The sequence below is a fragment of the Pleurodeles waltl genome, chromosome 2_2 (assembly GCF_031143425.1).
Source record: "Pleurodeles waltl isolate 20211129_DDA chromosome 2_2, aPleWal1.hap1.20221129, whole genome shotgun sequence".
NCBI classification, from domain to species: Eukaryota; Metazoa; Chordata; class Amphibia; order Caudata; family Salamandridae; genus Pleurodeles; species Pleurodeles waltl.
The window spans coordinates 309380518-309406611 of NC_090439.1; the positions used below are offsets into that span (position 1 = coordinate 309380518).

Genomic DNA, 26094 nt, shown 5'->3' on the forward strand with positions numbered 1-26094 from the left:
GGAACTGTGTACCCAGTTGGAGCCTGACCTGATGTCAGCAATCCGCCATCCCACAGGAATCCCCCCTCAAGTGCAGGTGCTATCAGTGCTCCATTTCCTTGCAAGTGGGTCATTTCAAACAACAGTGGCCATGGCATCAGGGATGTCCCAGCCTATGTTTTCCAACGTGTTGTCCAGCGTGTTGTCTGCCCTGCTGAAACATGCTGAGCTACATCGTTTTCCCTCAGGTGGAGGATTTGCCTACAGTGAAAGGTGACTTCTATGCCCTTGGACATATCCCTAACATCATAGGTGCCATTGATGGGACCCATGTAGCTCTGGTCCCCCCCCACCGGAGTGAACAGGTGTACAGGAACCGGAAGAGTTATCATTCCATGAATGTACAGATGGTATGTTTGGCAGACGAGTACATCTCCCAGGTAAATGCTATGTTCCCTGGCTCAGTGCATGACGCCCACATCCTGCGGATTAGTAGCATCCCTTATGTGATGGGTCAACTCCAGAGGCACCGGGTGTGGCTATTGGGGGACTCTGGTTACCCCAACCTGTCATGGCTACTGACCCCAGTGAGGAATCCTAGGACCAGGGCAGAGGAACCCTACAATGAGGCCCATGGGCGGACTAGGAGGGTGATCGAACGCACCTTCGGCCTCCTGAAGGCCAGGTTCAGGTGCCTCCATATGACAGGGGGTTCCCTATTCTACTCACCAAGGAAGGTGTGCCAGATCATCGTGGCCTGCTGTATGCTTCACAATTTGGCTTTGCAACGCCAGGTGCCTTTTCTGCAGGAGGATGGTCCAGATGATGGTGTTGTGGCAGCTGTGGAGCCTGTGGACAGTGATGAGGAGGAAGCAGAGGAAGAAGACATTGACAACAGGGGCTCAGTTATCCAGCAATATTTCCAGTGACACACAGGTGAGAATACATTCCTGCCTACTACAAGTACTTTCACACTTCTACCTCTATCCTGTCTGTCGCTTTCAACCAGTATATGGTAACTGAGTTGTACATTTCCATTACGGTTTCACAGGTGTGGTTTCCAACGTGTGTCATCTGATTAGATTCCTCATGGACTTGAGATGTGTGACATAGGTATGTTGACATTACCATTGAAAGAGAATTTTGTCACTGTCATTGCTAATATACATTTTCTAAATCACAGACTGAATCCACGTTGTTTTGTGCTTCAAGGGTGTTTATTTAAGTGCTAAATATTGGAGGGGGGTTGTAAAATGGTGAGGGGTGATGGTGGAGGAATGTCCATGGCAGAGTCCAGTCTATGAGTCTCACAGGTGCATTGCCCATATGGGCCTAAGAAGTGGAGCTGGGGCAGTTCCAATATGGACAGGGTTACAAAGTGGGACATTAGGATGACAATCAGGGTGGTCTTATTTCTTGGCGGGGGTCTTGGCATCGTGCTCTGTCTTGTTTCTGGTTCTCAGGGACCGCTTGCGGGGTGGTTCTCCGTCTGCAGGGGGTGGGGTGCTGGTGTGGTGGTCCTGTGGCGGTGCCTCCTGTCCACTAGCGCCGGCGGAGGTGGTGGGCAGTTCATCGTCCTGGCTAGTGTTAGGGGCCCCTTGGAGTGCCACAGTGTCCCTCCTGGTGTTCAGTATCTCCTTCAGCACCCCTACGATGGTGCCCAGGGCGGTGCTGATGGTTCTGAGTTCCTCCCTGAAGCCCAAATACTGTTCCTCCTGCAGGCACTGGGTCTCCTGAAACTTGGCCAGTACCCTTGCCATCGTCTCCTGGGAGTGGTGGTATGCTCCCATGATGGAGGAGAGGGCCTCGTGGAGAGTGGGTTCCCTAGGCCTGTCCGCCCCCTGTCGCACGGCAGCCCTCCCAGTTCCCCTGTGTTCCTGTGCCTCCGTCCCCTGGACCGTGTGCCCACTACCACTGCCCCCAGGTCCCTGTTGTTGTTGGGGTGGTGGGTTATCCTGGGTTCCCTGTAGTGGTGGACACACAGCTGATTGACGTGTCCTGGGGACAGAGGTATGGGCCCGCTGGGTGGGTGCTGTGCTGGTGTTACCAGAGGGTGGAAGGTCTGTGGTGGGCTGTGCCTGTGTGAGGGGAACCGACTGCCCTGAGGGCCACGATGGTCCGGGCTGGTCATCTAGATCCAGTTGGACAGAGCTGCTGTCATCACTGTGGGCCTCTTCTGTGGGTGGGGTGGAGATGTCTGGACCCTCCTGTCTGGTGACGTTGGGTAGTGGTCCTGCAGGGGTGGAAAGGCATGATTATTGCATCTGTGTGTTTTATGGTGTGCAATGGGTGGGTGACCGTGTACCCCAGTGCTGGCATTCCTGTGTGGGACCTTGTCTGATGATGGTTGAGGGGGGTGTTATGGGTATGTGCAGTGGGCATGCTTTAGTGATGGATGTCCATGCTTTGTTTTTGCATGCAGGGCTTGGTGTTGGGATGTGTGTTTTGTGATATTGGTACATTTGTGAGGAGTTGGAGTGATAGGGGTGGGGGCGAGGGTGGGTGTCTGTGATAGCATGCAGGTAGGGTGGGGGATATGATAGTTAAGATTTGATTTACCAGAGTCCATTCCTCCACCGACTCCTGCGAGGCTCTCAGGATGCATAATTGTCAAGACCTGCTCCTCCCATTTTGTTAGTTGTGGGGGAGGAGGTGGGGGTCCGCCGCCAGTCCGCTGTACCGCAATGTTGTGCCTGGAAACCATGGAACACACCTTCCCCTGTAGGTCGTTCCACCTCTTCCTGATATCCTCTCGATTTCTTGGGTGCTGTCCCACTGCGTTGACCCTGTCGACTATTCTTCTCCATAGCTCCATCTTCCTAGCAATGGAGGTGTGCTGCACCTGTGAGCCAAATAGCTGTGGCTCTACCCGTACGATTTCCTCCACCATGACCCTAAGCTCCTCCTCCGAGAACCTGGGGTGTCTTTGACGTGCCATGGGGTGGTGTAGGTGATGTGTGGGGTGGTGTATGTGGTGATAAGTGTGGTGATATGTAGTGGTGTGTGGTGTTTTGTGCGTGGAAGTAGTGTGGGTGATGGTGTTGAGTGCCTGTGGCTGCTAGTTTGTGGATGGTGGTGTCTCTCTCTGGCCTTCTTTCAGATGTTTTTGTCGTAGGGGTTTGTGGGTGATGTGGGTGTGTGTTTTATATAGTATTGAGTGTGTGGGAGTGGTGTGTGTATGTGTCTCGGGTGTGTGTCTTTCGAATTGTCCATTGTGGTGGTGTTTTGGAGATGTGTGTGTATTTTGAGCGTGGCGGTGTGTACCGCCAATGGAATACCGCGGTTGAAAAACCGCCGCGTGGATTCGTGGGTCGTGATAGCATGGGCGTATTTCTGTTGGCGTGACGGTGGAGGATTTGTTATCGCCAGTTTATCACTGACCTTTGGTGTGGCGGACTTGTGTGGGTGTCTGAATTTTTTGTCGGATTTCGGGATGTGGGTCATAATAGCTGTGGTGGATTTCCATGGCCACGGCGGTGTGTTGGCGGTCTTCTGCACGGCGGTAAGCGGCTTTTACCGCCAATGTTGTAATGACCCCCATAGTTGGTTGTGATGTAATATCACTGCTTTTGTTCTGTTTTTTCAAAAGAGATGTTCTTGGCACTTTATTGATTTTCTTTCTCGCTGTCTTAATGATTTGCTCCAAGTAGCCCCTATGAATGAATCCATTCCCCAATTTGTCTAGTGCTATTTCACAAAGATCCGACTTGCTACAATTTCTTTTTGTGCAGATCATTTCCCCATAGGGGGATATCCATTATTTGAGTTTTGGGATGGGAGCTTGTGGCATGTAATATTGCATTGCAAGCAGTCGGTGCACAGAGTCCAGTGGATCCACAGAGGCTTTACACAGGCTGAAGTAGATCTTACCAATGCTCTCTTTTATGGTAGTGTGGTCGAGCAGTTAGGCTTATCAGAGGGTAGTGCTAAGCATTTGTTGTACACACACAGTCAAGAAATGAGGCACACTCTCAATGACTAACTCCAGTCCAATTGTTTTATGTATCAAATATATACTTTGTTACTTTATTTCAAGTATCAAATGCTCTTTGTTTAGAATTCGCAGATGAAACAGTTTACAGGTAAGTAATACTTTGGAGACAGGGGGTGCTGGTCCTGCAGGATAAGTTGTCTTTTTGTAGCAGGATTCTTGAAGCTGCAGACAGGCCGGTAGGGCTGGGGCCGAGTCATTTGTCGCCTGGAGTCTTCTCTGCTGGTGCGGCTCTTCAGTCCTTCTTCTTGTTAGGTCACCAAGAATCTGAAGAGCAAGGTTCAAGGGTGCCCCTAAAGACTAGATTTAGGGACATCACAGTGGCCAGAGGGCAGTATTTAATGGCTTCTGTCCCCAAGGATGCCTACACCCTTCCTGTGACCACTCTCTTTGGGGAGGGGGAACATTCCTAGCCCTACTGTCTAACATCCTCCAAAGCAAGGTGGAGGATTCTGCTAGGAGGGGTTCACCTCAGCTCTGGACACCCTGGGGGGGAGGGGGCGGTCCCAGCTAGGGTCGACACTCCTCCTAGTGTTTACTAATTTTCCTGCTGGACCTGCTTCCAAAAGTGTGGCTTGGTCCAGGGGCGGGCATCTTCCACTAGCTTGAGTGCCCTGGGGCAGTGTAACACGAGGTAGGAGCTTTTGAGGCTCACCACCAAGTGTTGCAGTTCCTGCAGGGGGGAGGTGTGAAGAACCTCCACCCAGAGCAGGCATTGTTCCTGACCCCAGAGAGCACAAAGGCTCTCATCCCATGGGGTCAGAAACTTGTCTGTTTGTGGCAGGCTGGCACAGACCTGTCTGCCTTACACTTAGGGGTTATGTGAAATACAGGGGGCATCTCTAAGATGTCCTCTTTGTGCATTTTTCAATAAATCCAACACTGGCATCATTGTAGATTTATTGAGCTGTGAAGTTTCATACCAAACGTCCCAGGGTTCAGTGAAGCCATCATGGAACTCTGGAGTTCATAATGACAAACTCCCAGCCTGTATACTCAATATGGCCACATTGCACTTACATTGTCTACGAATGGACTTATATACTGTATGGGCATATTGCTCATGCAGCTATGCCTTCACCTCTGGTATGGTGCAACCTGCCATAGGGCATTAGGCCTCCTAGAGGGGTGGCTTACCTATGCCACAGGCAGTGGGTTGTGGGCCTGGCACCCAGAGAGGAATGTCATGTCGGCTGTACCTTTTTCCCCCCACCAGCACACACAAGCTGCAATGGCACTGTGCATGTGCGTGGTGAGGGGTCCCTTCGGGTGGCATACTACATTCTGCAGCCCTTTAGGACCCTCCTTGGCCACAGTGCCCTTGGTACCACTGGTACCTTTTACAGGGGGCTTAGCTCTGTGCCTATTGTGGAAGCATTGGTACAGTTTAGGGAAAGAACACTGGTGCTGGGGCCTGGTTAGCAGGATCCCATCACACATTTAATCAACTTAGCATCAGATATCAGGCAAAAAGTTGGGGAAAGGTAACCATTCCAAAAGGGACACTTTCCTATACAGCCCTCTCCCAAACGAAAGAGGATGAGACTAACCTTTCCTAAGGGTGTCTTCAATGTCTAAGTGGAAAAACCTGGAAAGTCCATCTGCATTGGCATGGGCAGACCCAGGTGTATGTGCCACTATAAAGTTCATTCCGTGTAGGGTGATGGACTACCTCATAAATATAGGGTTCTCACCTTTCATCTGTATAAGCCATATTAGAGGTCTGTGGTCAATTTGAACAATGAAGTGAGTATGGTTTCAACTACTTCAGGGACTAAACCACAGCAAAGGCCTCCCTCTCAATGGTACTTCATTACTTTTCCCTGGGGTGTAACCTCCTGGTAATGAAAGCAACAGGCTGGTCATGGCCATAATCATTGGTTTGGGACAGGATTGCTCCTCTCCCATGTTCAGAGTTGTCTGTCTGCACAATAAACTGCTTAGAGTAGTCTGGAGCTTTGAGAACTGCTGAGCACATTGCATCTTTCATGTTGTCGAAGGCCTTTTGACAACTAACTGCCCAGCTTACTTTCTTAGACATCTTCTTAGAGGTCTTTTCTGTTAGGGGTGTCACAATGGATCCACACCCCTTCACAAACCACCTGTAATAACGAGTCAAGCCAAGGAATGTCCTGACTTGAGTCTGGGTGATAGGAGCTTCCTAGTCTAGAATTGTCTGGATCTTGGGCTGTAAAGTGGTCCAAGTATACAACAGTGCCCTGCCCTATCTGGCATTTGGATCCCTTAATAGCGAGGCCTGCAGATTGCAGGACCTGCAAAATCTTCCCCAGGTGGACCAGGTGATCCTGCCAGGAGGAGCTAAAGACAGCAATAGCATCTAGATATGCTGCCCTAAAGGACTCTAACCCAGCAAGGATTTGATTTACCAACCTTTGGAAGGTGGCAGGGGCATTCTTTAAAACAAAGTGCATAACACTGAACCGATAATTCCCATCAGGGGTAGAGAATACTGTATTTTCTTTTGCTCCTGCTGCCATGCACATTTGCCAGTATCCTGCAGTCATGTCAAAGGTACTGAGGAACTTTGCTGCAGCTACTTTGTCTGTCAGCCCATCAGCCCTGGTTATGGGGTGAGCATCTGCCTTCTTGACAGAGTTGAGACCTCTGTAGCCCACACAGAACCTAATTTCTTTCTTTCCACCCTGGGTATGAGGCTTGGGGACTATAACCACTGGGCTAGCCCAGGGGCTGTCAGAGGGTTCAATAACCCCTAAATCCAGGATCTTCTTGACTTCAACCTTGGTGCTCTCCTTAACTTGGTCAGACTGCCACTAGATATTAAATTTGGCAGGCAAGTTGTCTCGAGTGTCCACTTTATGGGTGCATCAGTGGGTCTGTCTAGGGGTTATGGGAAAGAGCTCCGCATACTACTGCAGGACTTGCCTGCAGTCAGCCTGTTGTTGGGCAGTGAGGGTGTCTGAGAAGACAACTCTATCAACTGACCCATCATTATGGTTGTGTGAGAGGATGTCACTCTCTGCTTTCTGATTCTCATCAGTAACCATCAGCGTGGTTACATGAGCCCTGTCACAGAAAGGTTTGAGGGGGTTCACATGGATCACCCTCTTGAGTGTCCTGCTAGTACCTGGTCTACCAAGTAGGTGACCTCACTTTTCTTTTCTAGGATACGGAAAAGACTACTCCACGTGCCCTTAAGTGCCCTGGGAGCCACATGCTCCAGAACCCACACCTTCTGCCCCGGTTTAAACTCCATCAGTGCAACCTTTTGGTCATACCACTGCTTCTGGAGCTGTTGGCTTGCCTCAAGGTGTTTGGATGCTTTCTCCATGTACATCCTAGAACATAGGCCTAGTACACAGTCCACCACATCATGCTTAGGTTTGTGGAATGGTCTCTCCCAACCCTCCTTCACAAGAGCAGGTGATCCCCTAACAGGATGGACAAACAGAAGATCAAAGGGAGAAACCCTACTCCTTTCCGAGGCACCTCTCTGTAGGCAAAAAGCAAGCATGTCAAAATGATATTCCATCTCCTTTTGAGTTTTTAATGGCGGTGATCAGGCAATAGCTTGTTGAACCGTTCAACAAGTCAACTGGTTTGTGGATGGTATGGTGTGGTGAACTTGTAGGTCATCCCACACTCATTCCACATGTGTTTCAGGTAAGGTGACAAGAAGTTGGCACCTCTGGCAGAAACCAACTCCTTAGGAAACCCTGCCCTGGTAAGGATACCAGTGAGGGCTTTGGCTACTGCAGGATCCGTAGTAGACCTAGGGGAATTGCTTCAAGATACCTGGTAGCATGATCCACTACTACCAGTATATATTGGTTCCCGAAGGCTGTGGGTGGTTCAAGTGGACCCACTATGTCCACATCAGCCCTTTCAAAGGGAGTCCCAACCACTGGTAGTGGAATTAGGGGGGCCTTTGGGTGGTTCACCTGCCTTGCCACTGGCTTGGCAGGTGACACAGGAGCTGCAAAACTCTTTTACCTTTTGTGATATGCTGGGCCAGTAGAAACGGCTGACAAGCCTATTCTAAGTTTATGGTTGGCCCAGATTGTCAGGATCAACGAAACGCTCTTATTTGAGAAGAGGAGCTGTTCCTTTTGAGTTGCAGGGATGATAGGGACTCACCTCTTATCTCCTTGTTCTTTAGTTGGCCCTGTACCCAGCTGAAGATTTTCTTGTAGGGGGGGTGATGGAAGCTTGCTGGATATTGTGCGAGTGATAATAAGAGTTGTTCTGGTAGTCGTGAGGATGAGTTGTTTCTAGGGATTGATGCAGAATTCTTTTTTAGTACAAGAACTTATTACTCAAATCGTGTCTCAGTAAATCGACTATGCATACAATAACATTTCCCCTCTAATAACTTACTGGTATGCTATGAAAGGAATCTCACCTTTTGGCTTGAAGTGCTTCCTAATTTAACATGTATATGTAAATTGTGGCTGAGTCCATCTGATTGTGTTATATTGTCGGCAAAATAATTGACTTTTTCAAATTGGTTTCTTTCTATAAGGCTCAGTGCACCCAATACCACACTGATACTAGTGCAATCCAATGGGGGGAAGGGGGTGTACGTGTGCTGAATTCTGTTTCTGATCAATGCATGCTGTGTAGCGCTGCGGTTAGCATTTACCTTTTAATCGTGTCTTTTCTTGTTTCCTACAGGTGTCAAGCTGTCCGGGATTCAAGGAAGAAGCTTCCGGTCTTAGGAAGAAACTACTCGCAGTAAGTAAATGCTCTGAAGCTAGGCTCTATGAGGGTCAGAGGAGGCTTGGCCAGACTCTGGATTTTAAACAAGAAGCTCTGGTTCAAGGGTGTAGCGGGTTTAAATGGATAATGTCTTTGATCTGTGATGGGTCATTTAGAATGTTTGTGATTACTGACTATGTTTACCATCTGCCAGTGAGTCATTTAGAACCACATGGCCGATTGTTTTTATCACCTTATGATGAGTCATTCAGGATGTGGTGACAGACGGTTTGTGTTTACTTCATTATGATGAGTCATTTAGGAGCACTGGTGGGCAGCTCATTGTGTCGGCTTGATTAGTTCTGCACATATTTCTTTCATGAGTCATCAGTATATTGTGAAACTGATCTAGCAGGTGCACTTTAATCAGTAAACTAGCAAGGAACAAGTCCAGGCATAATTATGTTTTGGAAAACAAACTCCAAGTTTCAAACAGTGTTCAAACAGGGGTGCCATGTGACACTAAATTCTGGAAAAACAAACTCCAAGTGTCAAACAAAGTTCAAACAGGGGTGCTGTGTGAGACTGTATTCTGGTTATTCCTGTGCACCATTAGCTTTCGAGAGAATGTTCAAGCATAATTCCTGACACAGATGCCCAGCCAGGGAGATGTCATGGGCTCGTGTGAGGATGAATTCCCTGAACTGCTGAGGCACTACCACTCTCCTGGTGGCACCAGGTTTGGAGTCTATGGCCTCAGTGAACAGGAGTCCCTCCTCCCCAAAGACCCTGTGGGAGCCACTGACATCTCCATGTTCCTGTGTAGCAGCTTGCAACCCCAGGCCCTCAAGTGTTTAACAGGTTCTCTGTCCCTGGCGCAGCAGGTCCCTACATGTTCTCTCTGGGCCCAAAGCTCAACCCGATAAGGCTCAGCGCACCCAATACCACACTGATACTAGTGCAATCCAATGGGGGAAAAGGGGTGTACGTGTGCTGAATTCTGTTTCTGATCAATGCATGCTGTGTAGCGCTGTGGTTAGCATTTACCTTTTAATCGTGTCTTTTCTTGTTTCCTACAGGTGTCAAGCTGTCCGGGATTCAAGGAAGAAGGTTCCGGTCTTTGGAAGAAACTACTCGCAGTAAGTAAATGCTCTGAAGCTAGGCTCTTTGAGGGTCAGAGGAGGCTTGGCCAGACTCTGGATTTTTAACGAGAAGCACTGGTTCAAGGGTGTAGCGGGTTTAAATGGATAATGTCTTTGATCTGTGATGGGTCATTTAGAATGTTTGTGATTACTGACTATGTTTACCATCTGCCAGTGAGTCATTTAGAACCACATGGCTGATTGTTTTTATCACCTTATGATGAGTCATTCAGGATGTGGTGACAGACGGTTTGTGTTTACTTCATTATGATGAGTCATTTAGGAGCACTGGTGGGCAGCTCATTGTGTCGGCTTGATTAGTTCTGCACATATTTCTTTCATGAGTCATCAGTATATTGTGAAACTGATCTAGCAGGTGCACTTTAATCAGTAAACTAGCAAGGAACAAGTCCAGGCATAATTATGTTTTGGAAAACAAACTCCAAGTTTCAAACAGTGTTCAAACAGGGGTGCCATGTGACACTAAATTCTGGAAAAACAAACTCCAAGTGTCAAACAAAGTTCAAACAGGGGTGCTGTGTGAGACTGTATTCTGGTTATTCCTGCGCACCATTAGCTTTCGAGAGAATGTTCAAGCATAATTCCTGACACAGATGCCCAGCCAGGGAGATGTCATGGGCTCGTGTGAGGATGAATTCCCTGAACTGCTGAGGCACTACCACTCTCCTGGTGGCACCAGGTTTGGAGTCTATGGCCTCAGTGAACAGGAGTCCCTCCTCCCCAAAGACCCTGTGGGAGCCACTGACATCTCCATGTTCCTGTGTAGCAGCTTGCAACCCCAGGCCCTCAAGTGTTTAACAGGTTCTCTGTCCCTGGCGCAGCAGGTCCCTACATGTTCTCTCTGGGCCCAAAGCTCAACCCGATAAGGTTCAAGTTCCAAGACTTCTTCCAGAGAAGCAGAGTCTTGAGCTTTTTCCTGTTCAGAAGCTGGTCCCCCAGTCTTCTTGCCCTTTCTCTTGGAAGGTTGGGCCAGTATTCCAGACTCCTATACTTCTTTTTCATCCTGTGCTCGGTTTTGTGCTCTAGTCTTTACAAAGACCATCTCAGGGATTCGCAGCACGACTCCATGGGTTTTGAGTTCTACCTCTACCCATCCTGAGGACTCCAGGTCATTCCCTAGCAGACATTCAACTGGGATTACAAAAGAGGCCACTACCTGTTTCAGGCCAGTAACCGCTCCCCATTCTTCTGTCACCATAGCCATGGAATGGACATTTGTAACATTGTCAGCACTGGTAACTGGATATGTTTGTCCAGCCAAGTACTGTCCGGGGGAAACCAGTTTTTCTATCACCATGGTGACACTAGCACCTTCATCTCTCAGGGCTTCTACTCTAGTCCCATTAATCAAATGATGCTGTCTGTATTTGTTCATGTTCATTTGTTCATGCCACAGCAATTGTGGCATCATCCGCCCCACCCTCAGAGACTAAAATAGCTTCAGTGTGAACCCACATTTGCTCTGGGCACACCGTAGATCCCACCTAGAGGCTGACTTTACCAGTGCTAGCTGGTGCAGTAGTAGGAGCATTGTTTTTGGGACAGGCCAGGTCTCCAGTTTGGTGTCTATTCTGGCTACAGTTGAAACACCAGGCTTTTTGGGATCAACGTTTTTACCTTTGTACCCATGAGTGGATGGTTAATAGGTTCAGGGCCCACCCTCATTAGCAGGGTTTTGAGAGCCTTTAGAAGATTCTTTACTTTTATCTTTAGGTGTCTCACCACCCTTTCTCTTGGGAGGCTTAGTAGCCCCTTTCTTTTGCACCCCCCCCCCAGTGGAAGTCTTAGTCACCCCAGTCTTGACCCAATGGTCTGCCTTCTTTCCCAGTTCTTGGGGAGAAATTGGACCTAGGTCTATCAGATATTGATCCAGCTTTTATTCAAGCAGTTACTTACGATATGTTCTTTCATAAACAAATTATAGAGCCCATCATAGGCATGCACTTCACTTACAGTTAACCAACCATCTAGTGTTTTCACTGAGTAGTTTATGAAACAACCAAGGACTGGCTTGAGGTTTTGTGAGAGCCCCTGAACCTAATTCTATACTCCTCATTGGTGAGTCCAAAGCTCTCAATCAGGGTAGTCTTCATAAGGTCATAAGACTCGGCATCTGCTCCAGTGAGTGTGAGAAGTCTAGCCCTACACTTACCAGTGAACAGTTCCCAAAGGAGAGCTTCCCATTGAGACTCTTTCACTTTACTCATTCCACAAGTCCTCTCAAAGGCTGTAAATCATTTGGTGATATCATGACTATCCTCATACGTGGGGACAATCCCTTTGGTTATTTTAGGTTAACAAGATTGCTCTCTTTCCCTAGGTATTAGATTACTGCCACTATTAAAGGGTGCAAGGTCCATTTCTGCTTTCTCCTTCTCTATAGCCAGGAGTTGTCTCTCCAAAGCTAGTCTTTTGGCCATCCTTGCTAAAAGGAGGTACTCTTCACTGAGGTTGCCCTCTGTGTTCCCAGAGAAACCAGACTGTCCTGTAGGAGAGCGAGATCCTATGAGCGCTATCCTTGTAGTCAGGGGCACTGAGGCCCTGTCCTCCCTAGTTAGGTTAGGACATGGATACTCAAAGTACGGCCCACGGGCCTCATGCGGCCCCTCTGACCTTTACATGTGGCCCCTTAGGCAACAGGAGCACCGGGCATCTGTTTGCTCGACCGCACTAACAATAAAATTAAATAGACACACAATCATTTAGTTCAAACTTAGTTGGTGTTATAGAAAGGAAGAACTAGGGACTCCTGCACCTAACTTTAGAAATACCTTCATTTTCAAAGACATCTTGCAGCATAGGTGTAAAACTAAGACAGTCTCTTCAAAATTTAAAAAGTGTATTTAGTTAACATGCAGAACCTTTTCGCCTTACTACAATTTATTTTATCAGTGCATTGAGATGTATTCATTTAAAAGTAATAGTTTTCAAACATAAATTTGGAAACATTAATTCTTCCCCATACCCTGAGAACACCACCAATAGTAAATTAAAGAGGCAAGTCACTTGGTATGTGAACTTTATGGGTGGCCTGGGTTCCTATAATACGTGAACCAAATTATAGTTTATTAAATCAAACATAGAAGCAGGTTATGTGCAGCAAACACCATGAATCATTTATTTCGAGGTCCTCTTAAGTGTGATAATGCAGAGAAAGGAGGGAAAGAGAGATTAAAAAATTGCCTTGGATCAAACAATTTGGAAAAGTGGGTAAGCCGGGATTAATTCCAGGTTTTCTGGTTTCCTATTGTGTATTTCAGCCACTAGATGTATATTCTTTGCTTCTTCTACACCTACCTTGTCACCAATCCCCCCAGCCACCCCACCCCACCCAACCGCCGCTGCCCTGGCATCAATGCGGCCCCCAGGCACACCACAGACTAAACTTTTTGGCCCCTGGGAAAATGTTTGCGAGTACCCATGGGTTAGGAGGAGGGAGGTTGACCTCCTGATCCCTAACTTCTTCCCCATCTGAGAGATCATCCTCCTCAGTAGGGTGTTCCTTTGCATACTCTGCCAAGAGCTCCTGGAGCTCGATCTTGGTAGGGTTGGGACCTGTTTTAATCTTTTTGAGACTGCAGAGGGACCTTAACTCTCTCATCTTGAGATGGATGTAAGGGATCATGTCATCTGAGCTGCTCATTTTGCTACTAAAGGTTGGGGATTTCTTTTAGGAACTAAAACTACTTCAAGTTACTTACCCATAGTTATAATAACCTTTTAGACTTTTTAAGAAATGCTAAAGGGAACTTAACCAAGTCCCTAGCAGGACTTTTAAAAATCTGGAAAAATTGTCAATTCAAAAATCAATTGAATCTAAAGGCAATTTTGGAATTTAGTTATGTGATCATGTGTTGGCTGAGTAGTCTAGCAAATGCAAAGTCGTAGACCCCTACCACTGATCCACCAATATAGGAAGCTGGCTCTGTATGTACTATACGAAAAATAAGGTATGGTGTGTACAAAGTCCAGTGGATTCCCAAAGGCTTTACAGAGGCTAAAGTATGTAAAACTAATGCTGTTTTGTGAGAGTGTGACCAGCTAGGCTTATCAGAGGGTAGTGCTAAGCATGTGTTATACACACCCATTCAAGAAATGAGGCAAACACTCAATGACTCCAGGCCAATTGTTTTATGTGTCAAAAATGTACTTTGTTACTTTATTTCTAGAACCAAAAGGATGTTTGTTGCAGGAAAGTATCACTTTCAAGTATCAAATGCACTTTGTTTAGTTCGCAGATAAAAGAGTTTACAGGTAAGTAATACTTTTCAGTTTCAAAAGTGGACACTGCAATTTTTGATAGAAAGCAATGCAGTCGTATGGGAGGAGAAATAACAACACAATTTACAGATAAGTACTTGACTTACAATCCCAGTCTTCAGTGGTTAAGATGTCCACAGGAAAAAGTTTAGGTAGACCCCAAGAGTGCACCACCAGCAACAAGGGGCCGGCCGGGTGCAGAGGTCAAAGTTGGTTTTGAACGCCCAATTAAATCCAATGGAGACGGGGGCGCTTAGAAAGAAACTGCTTACATGTAAGTACCCACGACTTCAGGGTACATTCCTGGGGATTTATATCCGCTCAGGGCGGGCCCCAGGTCAGCACCAAACACACACTCTCAGCAGTACAGGGCCGGCCGAGTGCAGGGTGCAAACGCAGTCAGGTGTCCAATGCTTTTTCAGTGAGGGAACCCCGGGGGTCACAAAGATGCTGGAGGCACTGTTTTCAAGGAGTTAATTGGAGAAATCCAACTGCTGGGCAGGTAAGTAGAGAGCCCACTGGACATTGCTGGACTGTTGGTTGGGTTCCCCAAGGCCAGGGGGCTGCGGGTGCAGGGGTACCTTTAGGTGTCGGGAAATCTTCACTGGACCTGGTCGTGATCAGGGGATCCTCTAGATTTAGGCTGCATGCGTCGTCATGTTGGTGGGGATGTGTCAACCCAGGTTGGACTCAAGTTCTGACTCACCTGGGGACCTTCTCTGGACCAGTGGGTCACCTGGACACAGGCCGTGGGCGTCGGGTGCAGAGTGGCCAAGACTTGTGGATCCAGGGTGTTTATCGAGTCCTTCTTCAAGGGTTCTTTGTGGACAGTGCCACTGTCCTTGGTAGATCTTGGTCCTTGGGTAGGCAGGCAGTCCTCTGGTGGTTTGTAGAGGTCGCCGGTCCTGCAGGACAAGTCGTCTTCTTGTAGCAGGATTCTTGAAGCTGCAGACAGGCTGGTAGGGCTGGGACCAAGTCAATTGTTGTCTGGAATCTTCTCTGCTTGTACGGCTCTTCAGTCTTTCTTTTTCTTGTTAGGTCACCAGAAACCTGAAGAGGAGGGTTCAGGGGTCCCCCTAAATACTAGATTTAGAGGCATCACAGGAGTCAGAGGGCAATAACCAATGGTTACTGTCCCTAAGGGGGGCTACACCGTTCCTGTCCCTACTCCCTTTGGGGAGGGGAGCACATTCCTAACCCTATTGGCTAACATCCTCCAAAGCAACATGGAGGATTCTGCTAGAAGGGGTTCACCTCAGCTCTGGGTACTCTGGGGGGGGTCCCAGCTGGGGTGGACACTCCTCCTGGTGTTTACTAATTTTCCCCCGACCTGCCGCCAAATGTGGGGCTTGGTCCGGTGGGGTGGGCATCTTCTTCTAGCTGGAGTTTCCTGGGGCAGTGTAACACAAGGCATGAGCCTTTGAGGCTCACCACCAAGTGCTGCAGTTCCTGTAGGGGGAAGGTGTGAAGCACCTCCACCCAGAGCAGGCTTTGTTCCTAATCCCAGAGAGCACAAAAGCTCTTACCCCACAGGGTCAGAAACTTGCCTGTTACTGGCAGGCTGACACAGCCCAGTCAGCCTTACACTAAGGGGTTAGGTGAAATACAGGGGGCATCTCTAAGATGCCATCTGTGTGCAATTTTCTGTAAATCTAACACTGGCATCAGTGTGGGTTTATTGAGCTGAGAAGTTTGATATCAAACTTCCCTCATGGAGCTGTGGAGTTCATGATGACAAACTCCCAGCCCATGTACTCAATATGGCCACTACACTTACAATGACTAAGAATGGACTTCGACACCACTGGGGCATATTGCTCATGCGGCGAGGCCTTCACCCGTGGTATAGTGCACCCTGCCCTAGGGCTGTAAGGCCTGCTAGAGGGTCCCCTAGGATGGCATAATACAAGCTGCAGCCCTTAGGAACCCTTCCTGGCTGCAGGGCCCTTGGTACCACTGGTTCCTTTTACAAGGGACTTAGCGGTGTGTGAGGGGTGTGCAAATAGTGGAAGCATTGGTACAGTTTAGGAAAAGAACACTGGTGCTGGGTACTGGTTAACAGGATCCTAGCACTTACTCAGTCAGGTTAACATCAGATATTAGGTCAAAAGTGTGTGTGTGGTGGGGTAACCATGCCAAAAGGGGCACTTTCCTACACATAGCATTTAGTACATAGGATAAGATAACACCGTATGTAACATTATTATTTAAATTTGTGGGTTTGAGTATCTTTCATGCACATATGGAACAAGAGTGGCAACAAAATAACAGTGGTTAATAAACAATTCTCAACATATGCTTTTAGTCTTCTCCATTACTAACCATGGTTCTTTGTTTTACAGGCAAGGGAGACTGCAGATGAATCAGATAAGTACACAGAATCTGCAGAAGTAAACAGGCAATCACAATACAAGCATTTAGCAAAGTCCTTGCTTAAAATGTAGCCATGCACTTGCATAATGCAGTTCAATACTGCCACTTTTGTCCTTGATATAGTCTAAGTGCTCTCTGTTGTTTTCTTCCTCCAGGTGCTGCAAGGATCAGGCCGGAATCTCAGTGTCGCCAAGGAGCCTGGAACAAGATGTGCTGCGCCACGTGAGAGTAGCAGTTTGATAAGAATGGGCGTGGCTTCAAATAGCAGCTGCACCTGACTGCACCCACTGTAACTCGTGCCTAACTCCGCGAGATGTGTCTTTTTGTGCTTTTCTAGAACAGCACATGGATGCTAGTACAATGGCACTGGCATCCCCACAAATACTTGGTTCCTAACAATGCTTTTCTTGCTTCTAATGCAATATTTTAGCCACTGTCCATTAAAACCGTGGAAAAATGTTCAAGGCTTTGCATGCCCTTCCAATATGTACTGTGCTAGGTTGGGGCACATGCTAGGTGGTCGTGCCTTTGCAAGGTGCAAGGAGTCCGCATGCCACAAGCAAACCTATGCCTTGGATCATGCTGTAAAATGTTATCAATATATGCCAAAGTTACATCATGGCGTTTGAGGAAAGAGAGTGAAAGACAATGGTGGTCATTACAACCCTGGCGGTCGGTGTTAAAGCGGCAGTAAAACCGGCAACAGTCCGGCGGAAAAAAAAATTGAATTACGACGGTGGCGGAAACCGCCAACATAGACAGCCACTTTAACACTCCGACCGCCAAGGTGGTACAAACAAACACCGCGGCGGTAACCACCAACAGACAGGCGGAGGACAATGTACCGACCACATTATTACAAGCTACCAATCCGCCACCTTTTCCGGGGCGGATTCACCGCAAACAAAAACACAGAGGAAACAGGACTTGGAAGGGAAAATGCTCACCTCTACACATCCCACGAGGAACCAGGACGCCATGGAACCGGAACTTCAGATTCTTCCAGCCCTTATCTTCCTGATCCTCTACCAGGAGCACGAACTCCGGCGGCGAAGACCACGGTGAGTACTGCACCTACGACACAGGGGATGGGGGAGGGAAAAAACAGTGACACACACACGCAACACGCAAAACCCCCACCTCCACCCTCACCCACGACAACACACACACCAATACATATTTATACATTATAGTTACACCCCCCAACACCCTGGAAGAATGCAAGGACAAAAGGAAATGAGTCGAATGATTGTAATATATACAAAGACAGTAATCAAAAATATATACATATATTAAGATATTCACACTATAAACAAATATATACACCAAGAATCCAAGTCCAAGGTATTCCACTATCATAGTCCGTGGACCACTGGGCCCAAAAGGCATGGGCGAGGCCCACACTCAATACCCGAACAAGACGGAGAGAACACTGCTGGGGCATCAGATAGAAATAAAACAGGCACCTCAGGGGGAAGGAAAGGGGGGGCATCTCAGCCGGATGAGTGTACGACGCCAGATCCACGAGGGGGCTCCATGCCCATTGATGTATCCTGGGGAGTGCAAAGCCATAGTCTCTCAAGTCTCTCCAGTGGGTGGGTTGCCCACTGCTATATCCTGGGGAGTGCAAAGCCACAGTCTCTCAAGTCTCTCCAGTGGGTGGGTTGCCCACTGCTATATCCTGGGGAGTGAAAAGCCACAGTCTTTCAAGTGGATGCTTTTCTCCACTGGTTATCGAGGGAGCTTTGTGCCCAGAGTGCTTCATCTTGCCAGGGACAGAGGTAGTGGATGCCTTTCTCCACTGGTTCTGGAGGGGGCTTTGTGCCCAGAGTGCTTCATCCTGCCAAGGACAGAGGTAGTGGATGTGATACTCCACTGGTTCTGGAGGGGGTTTTGTGCCCAGAGTGCTTCATCCTGCCTGTGGCGGCCTCAGTAGCATCAGAATCATTGGTGCTCACTGGCCTGCGGTGCTGCTGGCGGCGGTGTCCTGGGCAGCGGTGTTGCTGGCGGCGGTGTCTTGGGCAGCGGTGCTGCTGGCGGCGGTGTCTTGGGCAGCGGGGATGGTGGTGGCAGTGTCCTGGGCAGCGGGGATGGTGGTGGCGCTGTCCTGGGCAGCGGTGCTGTTGGCGGCGGTGTCCTGGGCAGCGGTGCTGCTGGCGGCTGTGTCCTGGTCAGCGGGGATGGTGGCGGCGGTGTCCTGGGCAGCGGGGATGGTGGTGGTCTTGTCTGCCGTGCAGATATTCCCAGACTTTCCGGTTTTACTGTGCCCCTTCCCCACCTTGGATGGTGGCGCAGCGGTCTCCACACCCCCAACTGTAACTCTGGGAGCGGCTTTGGTGACTGACTTCTGTCCCCTCTCCCTCTGGGCCCTGGACAACTTGTTATGCTTTACAGGTGGGGCACTGTCCGTGCTCTGGCTCATTGCCACACTGGCTACCCTGCTGCCTGGCGCACTCCAGGAGCCGGTTACTACTGGCACCACGGGTCCCGCAGATGTTGTGGCTGAGGTGCTGGGTTGGGACCTGGAGAGTCGGGCCCTAGGAGACTGAAAGGGTGGGTGTGGTGAGGGAAAGAGGTCAAGGTTGGACAGGAAAAGTTTCTTAGGAACACTGGGACGGGTAGATGGAGGGGGTTTGGGAGTGGAGGAAGAGGTAGTGGTTGTAGGAGGTGTACGTTTGGTGACTTTGGGTGAAGGTGCATGGGCTGGAGGCTGTCGTGAGGTGGATGGCTGTTGGGTGGGTGTGTGGCTACGTTTGTGTACCTTGGGAGGTGGCCTCACAGACTGGGAGAGGACACAGGGGACTTGTGAATGGTAGTGGGGGTGGTGACTGCACGTGAGCGGGGTGTGGTGGTGGGTGTGCTGGTGAGGAAGGTAGTGGCTGAGGATGTAGTGCATGCAGGTGTGAGTGGAGACGAGACAGGGAGGGAGGAGGGAGACGAGGAGGAGGGGGACATAGTGGAGGCAGTGGATGTTGGTGTGTCTGCATGTGTGTGATGCTTGCGTGAGTGCCTGTGGGATGTGTGGTGCTTATGTTTGCCAGAGCTTCCCTTGTGTGTTGAGGTGTGTGCATGCTGGTCTGATGGTGTGCTTGGTATAGGCTGAGGTACAGGGGTTTGGGTCTGGGTGGAGGAAGTTGGAGGGGGGAGGCTAGAGACAGGGACAATGGCTGCCATCAGTGCTGAGGCCAGAGTCTGAAAAGCTCGCTGATGGGCTGCCTGACCAGAGTGAATGCCCTCCAGGTATGCATTGGTTTGTTGCAACTGCCCCTCTACACCCTGGATGGCATTCACAATGGTAGACTGCCCAACAGTGAGGGACCTGAGGAGGTCAATGGCCTCCTCACTGAGGGCAGCAGGGCTGACAGGGACAGGGGCTGAGGTGCCTGGGGCGAAGGAGATGCCCACCCTCCTGGATGAGCAGGCACGGGGCAAACGCTGAGGGGCTGCTGGGAGGGCGGTGCTGGTAGGGGGGGTGGCAGCTGTAGCTGTAGATGCGGGGGGCACAGATGGGCCCGCCACCGCAAGGGAGCTCCCATCAGAGGAGGAATCCGTATCGCTGGTGTCAGCTCCTGTCCCCAATGTGGAGCTCCCCTCCCTCTCCGTCCCACTGGTAAATTCAGACTCCGTAGTGTCACCCTCCAGGGCCATGTGGGATGCAGCTCCCTCCTGCTCCGGTGCCACTGCTCCTCCACCTGATGATGCTAATGCACACAAGAACAGGGAGACCACAAAAAGGGGGGGGGGAGACAGAAGAAAGACATGTTGAGTCCATGCAATACCGCTACCGTTGGCGGACACTACAGACACAGAAGCCCCCTGCACTACGCCGCGCACTTGGAGTTCCCTATTCAATCCCAGGGACATGGGTTACAAGGCTATGCCAGATTGCTGCACACATGGATGTAACAGGAGCCTGACTAGGTGTAGTTGGCACTGTACACAGGTGGGGTGCCACAGGCCCTGCCTTAAGAAGGGTCCTTGCCTACTAAACTCGCCCAGGCCTAGGGGAACTCACAGCCCACCTCCCCCACCCAGACACCTACAATGCGTGCTGAATCAGCAGAATGAGAGTGTACTCACCCCCTGAGGGCTGCTGTGATGCCCTCAAGCACCCATCCAACTCCGGATACGCCACCGCCAGGATCCTGAACATCAGGGGGGCTATGGTGCGATGAGCAACCCTCCCACGTTGGGAGGCCATCCCCAGATGGGCCTCCGCCGTCTTCTTTCTCCAGCGGCGAATATTCTCCCATTGTTTCCAGTAGTGGGTGCTCCATCTGTGGTAGACTCCCAGGGTCCGGACTTCCTTGGCGATGGCACGCCAAATGTCCTTCTTCTGGTGGGCGCTGACCTACAGGAATAGTACAGGGGAAAAAGATAAGTTATTACCGTCCGCACCGTCACAGTCATTGGCCCGCATTCCTACCCTTGGCGTGACGCACATGCACTCACCGTCGTTTCATGCACGCCTCATTCCAACCCCCCTATCTTTCATCCACACCACTCCACACAGGCATTGCCCCTACAGCATGCTCACAGTGTACTTACCTGTTTGTCTGGAGGACCGTAGAGTAGCGTGTACTGGGGGAGGACCCCATCCACAAGTTTCTCCAACTCCTCGGTGCTGAAGGCAGGGGCCCTTTCCCCAGACACACGAGCCATTGTCTCTTCCAGACTGAGGTCACAGCAGCACTTGCAGTGTAGGTCCTCTCCTGTCGAAGATCAGGTATCAAGTGATTGAACAGAGAGAAAACGGCGGTCACGTCCGCAGCGGTGCGTACCGTCACCGCCGGCGTACATAGTCATTGGCTCCTGGGACCCATAAGGTCCAATGTTAACCAATGCTGGATTGCGCCGCGGTCTTCGACTACCTACCACGACGGTGTACAACGCCAGCACAGTTACCTCATATCCCATTGTCCCACTTTACAGGTTAGGCAGCCGCCATTTCATGGGCACACATGCCATTATTTTGGACTGCGTCACACATATCTAGGCCTTGCCTAAACACTCATACAGGCATAAGTCGATTTGCTAATATTTCTGAGTATGCTGTGTTTACGTACCTCAGAGTTGGTTGACTTTCTGCTCGCTGTTCTCCTCCATAGGCACCGTCCGCTGGGGCATGTGAGGAGAGGTTGTACGATGGAACACCGACTTCCAAAACAACTAGTGCCTTAACAACGAGGTCGGAACACCGACCTCGTTCTTACTACTAATGATTTTACCACGAATGCCTTAACAACAATTTTTGTTGTAAAGGCATTTTTGATAAAAGTATTACTAATAGGCACCATTCACCCTACATCCCTCACCCCACCCCCCAACCCCACCCCTAAACCTAAAACCCCCTGACCCGCCAACCCCTCCCCAAAAACGCCCCACCCCCCCAACCCCACCCCAAAACCTAAAACCCACTGACCCCCACCCCTCCCCAAAACCAAAAACGCCCCACCCCCCCAACCCCACCCCAGAACCTAAAACCCCCTGACCCCCACCCCCTCCCCAAAACCAAAAACGCCCCACCCCCCAACCCCACCCCAAAACCTAAAACCCCTAACCCCCACCCCCTCCCAAAAACCAAAAACGCCCCACCCCCCCAACACCGCCCCAAACCCTAAAACCCCCTGACCCCCCAGCCCCTCCCCAAAACCGAAAACACCCACCCCAAAACCTAAAACCCCCTGTCCCCCCCACCCCTCCCCAAAACCAAAAATGCCCCAACCCCCCAACCCCACCCCAAAACCTAGAACCCCCTGACCCCCACCCCCTCCCCAAAACCAAAAACGCCCCACCCCCCCAACCCCACCAACCCCACCCCAAAACCTAAAACCCCCTCCCCAAAACCAAAAACGCTCCACCCCCCAACCCCATCCCAAAACCTAAAATCCCCTGACCCCCCACCCCCTCCCCAAAACCCAAAACGCCCCACCCCTCTAACCCCACCCCAAAACCTAAAACCCCCCCACTTACCTTAGGCGACCCCTTGTCACCTGCGTCGTCCTCCTTCGCCAACTCCCTTCTTTGTACCTTAACCACGCATGTTCGTTGTTCAGAACATACGCCTTTAGTTAAGGCACAAAATAACGCAGTCGTGGTTAAAAAAAGCGTTGTTGCGCTTTCGTTAACCACGACTTCATTAAAAAAACGTCGTAATAAAGGATGTTTCCCGTGAGGAGATGGCGGCATCCTCCGGTGTACAGAACGCTGGTGGACCTGTCGACAATGGAGGAGCAACATGTGATCATCACCTACAGACTTGATCGTGCCACAATCCAGGAACTGTGTGCCCAGTTGGAGCCAGACCTGATGTCAGCTATCCGCCATCCCACAGGAATCCCCCCTCAAGTGCAGGTGCTGTCAGTACTCCATTTCCTAGCAAGTGGGTCATTTCAAACAACAGTGGCCATAGCATCAGGGATGTCCCAGCCTATGTTTTCCAATGTGTTGTCCAGAGTGTTGTCTGCCCTGCTAAAACACAGGAGGAGGATTTGCCTACAGTGAAAGGTGATTTATGTGCCCTGGGACATATCCCCAACATCATAGGTGCCATTGATGCCATTGATGGGACACATGTAGCCTTGGTGGCTCAGTGCATGACGCTTACATTGTGCGGAATAGCAGCATCCCTTATGTGATGGGGCAACTCCAGAGGCACCGTGTGTGGCTATTAAGTGAGGACATGGACCCTATACAGTGTGGATAGTTGTCTGGATCTGGGGTTGTCCCTAAGGGTTAGTGTGTGTCTAACAGTTGTCCCTCGACATTTGCAGGTGATTCTGGCTACCCCAACCTGTCATGGCTACTGACCCCAGTGAGGAATCCCAGAACAAGGGCAGAGGAACGCTACAATGAGGCCCATGGGCGAACTAGGAGGGTTATAGAGAGGACCTTCAGCCTCCTGAAGGCCAGGTTCTGGTGCCTCCATATGACAGGTGGTTCCCTATTCTACTCACCAAAGAAGGTATGCCAGATCATCGTGGCCTGCTGTATGCTTCACAACTTGGCTTTGCGACGACAGGTGCCTTTTCTGCAGGAGGATGGTCCAGATGGAGGTGTTGTGGCAGCTGCCGAGCCAGTGGACAGTGAAGACGAGGGAGCGGAAGAAGAGGACATAGACAACAGGAATACGCTGATCCTGCAATACTTCCAATGAAACTCAGGTAAGAAGACAACACAGCCTGCTACATCTGATTTAATTCTACTACTTCTCATCTGTCTGTCATTTTCACCCAGTGTATGGTCACTGAGTTATCACTTTCCCTTACGATTTCACAGATGTGGGTCCCACTGTGTGACATCTGCTTTGTTTACGCATGGACTAGTGCTGTGTGACATAGGTATGTTGACATTACATTTGATATAGCATTTTGCCACTGTAATTGCAAATACACATTTTCGAAAGCACAGACTGACTCCAGATAGTATTTTTATTTAAGGGTGTTTATTTAAGTGCTCAATAGTGGAGGGGGTTGTAAAATGGTCAGGGCTGATGGTAGTGGAATGTCCATGGCAGAGTCCAGTCTATTAGTCTCACATGTGCATTGTCCAAAGGGGCATAGGAAGTGGAGCTGGGGCAGTTTAAGTATGGACAGGGTGACAAAGTGGGACAGAAGGATGACATTCAGGGTGGTCTCATTTCTTGGCGGGGGTCTTGGCATTGTTCTCTGTCTTTGTCCTGGATCTCAGGGACCGTTTGCGGGTGGTTCTCCATCTGCAGGGGGTGGGGTGCTGGTGTGGTGGTCCTGTGGCGGTGCCACCTGTCCACTAGCGCCGGCAGAGGTGGTGGGCAGTTCATCGTCCAGGCTAGTGTCAGGGGCCCCTTGTTGTGCCACAGTGTCCCTCCTGGTGTTGATGAGTTCCTTCAGCACCCCTACAATGGTGCCCAGGGTGGAGCTGATGGTTCTGAGTTCCTCCCTGAAGCCCATATACTGTTCCTCCTGCAGGCACTGGGTCTCCTGAAACTTGGCCAGTACCGTTGCCATCCTCTCCTGGGAATGGTGGTAGGCTCCCATGATGTTGGAGAGGGCCTCGTGGAGAGTGGGTTCCCTGAACCTGCCCTCCCCCTGCCGCACAGCAGCCCTCCCAGTTCCCCTGTGTTCCTGTGCTTCTATCCCCTGAACCGTGTGTCCACTACCACTGCCCCCAGGTCCCTTGTGTTGTTGGGGTGGTGGGTTAGCCTGGGTTTCCTGTAGTGGTGGACACACTGCTGATTGAAGTGTCCTGGGGGCAGTGGTAGTGGGCACACGGTTCAGGGGACAGAAGCACAGGAACACTGTGTGTGGCTATTAAGTGAGGACATGGACCCTATACAGTGTGGATAGTTGTCTGGATCTGGGGTTGTCCCTAAGGGTTAGTGTGTGTCTAACAGTTGTCCCTCGACATTTGCAGGTGACTCTGGCTACCCCAACCTGTCATGGATACTGACCCCAGTGAGGAATCCCAGGACAAGGGCAGAGGAACGCTACAATGAGGCCCATGGGCGAAGTAGGAGGGTTATAGAGAGGACCTTCAGCCTCCTGAAGGCCAGGTTCTGGTGCCTCCATATGACAGGTGGTTCCCTATTCTACTCACCAAAGAAGGTATGCCAGATCATCGTGGCCTTCTGTATGCTTCACAACTTGGTTTTGCGACGACAGGTGCCTTTTCTGCAGGAGGATGGTCCAGATGGAGGTGTTGTGGCAGCTGCCGAGCCAGTGGACAGTGAAGACAAGGGAGCTGAAGAAGAGGACATAGACAACAGGAATACGCTGATCCTGCAATACTTCCAATGAAACTCAGGTAAGAAGACAACACAGCCTGCTACATCTGATGTAATTCTACTACTTCTCATCTGTCATTTTCACCCAGTGTATGGTCACTGAGTTATCACTTTCCCTGGGTTCCCTGGGCCTGGGTTACCTGTAGTGGTGGACACACTGCTGATTGACATGTCCTGGGGACAGAGGTATGGGCCCACTGGGTGAATGCTGCACTGGTGTTTCCAGAGGGGGCAAGCTCTGTAGTGGCCTGTGCCAGTGTGAGGGGAACCGACAGTCCCGAGGTCCCCGATGGGCCGGGCTGGTCATCTAGATCCAGTTGGACAGAGGTGCTGTCGTCACTGTGGGCCTCTTCTGTTGGTGGTGTGGACATGTGTGGACCCTCCTGTCCGGTGACGTTGGGTAGGGGTCCTGCATGGGTATAAAAGGATGTTTATTACATCTGTGTGTGGCATGGTGTGCAATAGGTGGGTGACCGTGTACCCCAGTGCTTGCATTCCTGTGTGGGACCTTGTGTGATGGTGGTTTAGGGGGGGTGTATGGGTATCTGTAGTGGCCATGCTTTGGTGATGGGTGTCCATGCTTTGTTGTTGCATGCGGGACTTGGTGTTGGGATGGGTGGTTTGTGATATTGGGACATTTGTGAGGAGTTGGAGTTATGGCGGTGAGGGTGATGGTGGGGGTATGTGATGGCATGCAGGTAGGGTGGGGGATGTAATAGTAAAGCTTTGACTTACCAGAGTCCATTCCTCTATCTACTCCTGAGAGGCCCTCAGGATGCAGAATCGCCAAGTTCTGCTCCTCCCATGTTGTTAGTTGTGGGGGAGGAGGTGGGGGTCCGCCGCCAGTCCTCTGAACCACGATGTGGTGTCTTGACACCACGGAACGCACC

The 26094-nt window shown here is 50.2% G+C and overlaps 1 long non-coding RNA gene across 1 annotated transcript; it reads left to right on the forward strand.

Moving 5' to 3' along the window:
• The first annotated feature begins 8618 nt into the window (after positions 1 to 8618).
• LOC138273259 (uncharacterized) lies at positions 8619 to 16830 on the forward strand. Its single transcript, XR_011200278.1, has 3 exons — positions 8619 to 8683; positions 9727 to 9786; positions 16413 to 16830. It is a non-coding gene; the product is annotated as an uncharacterized lncRNA (long non-coding RNA).
• Positions 16831 to 26094: the final 9264 nt, after the last annotated feature.